The sequence below is a fragment of the Solanum tuberosum genome, unplaced genomic scaffold, assembly GCF_000226075.1.
Source record: "Solanum tuberosum cultivar DM 1-3 516 R44 unplaced genomic scaffold, SolTub_3.0 scf00134, whole genome shotgun sequence".
NCBI lineage: Eukaryota > Viridiplantae > Streptophyta > Magnoliopsida > Solanales > Solanaceae > Solanum > Solanum tuberosum.
Genome location: NW_006239062.1, coordinates 865,873 through 867,778, shown reverse-complemented (window position 1 = coordinate 867,778; position 1,906 = coordinate 865,873). Strand labels below are relative to the sequence as shown.

The 1,906-nt window shown below is 43.5% G+C and overlaps 1 protein-coding gene across 1 annotated transcript in view; it reads right to left on the bottom strand.

The window, feature by feature from the left end:
* LOC102592354 (glutamic acid-rich protein) overlaps window positions 1-1,906 on the bottom strand; it is a 16,905-nt gene that overhangs the window by 7,234 nt on the left and 7,765 nt on the right. The gene's annotated exons all lie outside the window — the stretch shown is intronic.

Below are 1,906 nucleotides of genomic sequence, written 5' to 3'. Positions count from 1 at the left end.
GAGTCATTCTTGAGGCTAACTTGTAGAGTTTTTTGCAAGGATCGTCGTGGTATAATCTGTTTGGTTTGGAAGGGTCTCGTTTTTCCAGAAATTGGTGATCAAGGGTCTGCCAAGTCGTAAGTCAAGACTTATTAATGATTTTAATTGTTGGGGCTGATTTGCTATGTTTTAGGCATCTTTTTGTGCTAAATTTTGGGGTATTAGTTTAGTAAGGTATTTGGGACGTTTCCACGGATTTGTTTTCGGGATTCCAATTGTGGGTCCCACAATCCCGTTTTAGACCCAATTTTGGGTCCGTCTCCGAAAAATATAATTTTAGTGTCAACATATTCGTAATGACGAGGTGATTAACCTTTTGATAGTGGGGAAGCATTTGGAGACCGTTCGGAGGGGAAAAGCTGCGGTACTGTGAGTTCAGGTACCCAGTAGGCATGATGCCGACTGAGCAAGATAAGCAAAAGTGAACTGAAATGCAAATAAAGGGTCACAATCAAGGGCAAAAGAGTAGTAAATGTGGGTATGTACACGAGCGTACATGCTACAAAGACAAGGAATCTAACTAACTCCGTCGGGCTCCCATAAACCCGACGGGTACGCTCGTGCACAATAAAAGAAACCACCTGCACGGACCCCCATAAGCCCGGCAGATGCACCGGCAGTTGAAGTAAAATAATGGAGCTAGAAGGTCTACCACAATATTACAAATTTCCGGACTTTAACTGAACCATTCCCAATTATATTCCAAGATCTCATTACGTCCCGGACTTTAATCGGAACATCTCCAACCTCCAAAACCTCAACCTACAGATGAGAGTAATCAGGACTAAACTGAAGCTTCAGTAAGGAATTAGAATGCACCACGTGTAAGCTGGACCACGAACTCGAACCGGGTACTATAGCTAATGAGTCAACCTATATCAGCTGGACCACGGACTCGAACCGGGTGCTGTAGCCAAAGGTCGGGCACGGGTGGGCTGGACCACGGACTCTAACCGGGTACTGTAGCCAAAACCAGATCACAGGTAAGCTGGACCACGGACTCTAACCGGGTACTGTAGCTAAGAATCAATATCCAACCATACGTCGCGGGAAATATCACCAAACCGATTACCATAAATAATCATTTCAGTCCAACTCTCATATACCCCAAATCGCCGAGGAAGTATCCAATAGTGAGTAAGCTAGACCACAGACTTTAACCGGGTACTATAGTCGATAGAAAAATAGTGCATTATGGATACAAGGTCATAAGCTAAGTTACCGACTATCAGACTCAAGTCTGCTATATCAGTCTACAAGGAGCTGACCGCCCGAAACGACGTCGGAAAAAGTTCTACTGCCCAACAACATCCGAAATCTCGCAAGTCTATGGCAACACTAGTCTAAGCCTAGACTAAGGCCAAACATACTTCAAATCAATATTATCATATACACCACAAGGTATGGATATTCAATAATATCAAGAGACATGCTGTCATAATCCAACACTTTCCCGAAATAAGGTCTAAGGCAGGAATTATAGAAATTTAGCATGCTCGACACCCGAACCCCTCCATACTCAAGCAAATCAATAAACAAATGCCTAAACAGGCTCAATCTCACGAGAGAAAGCCATAGCCTACCTGAAAGCCGATCACGCGTGCTCCAGCTCACGGTACCGGATCTTTTCCTCTCCGAACGGTCTCCAAATGCTTCCCCACTAACAAAAGGTTAATCACCTTGTCATTACAAATATATTGACACTAAAATTATATTTTTCGGAGACGGACCCAAAATCGGGTCTAAAACGGGATTGTGGGGCCCACAATTAGAATCTCAAAATCGACTCCGTGGAAACGTCCCAAATACCTTACTAAACTAATACCCCAAAATTATAGCACAAACAGATGCTTAAAACACCGCAAAT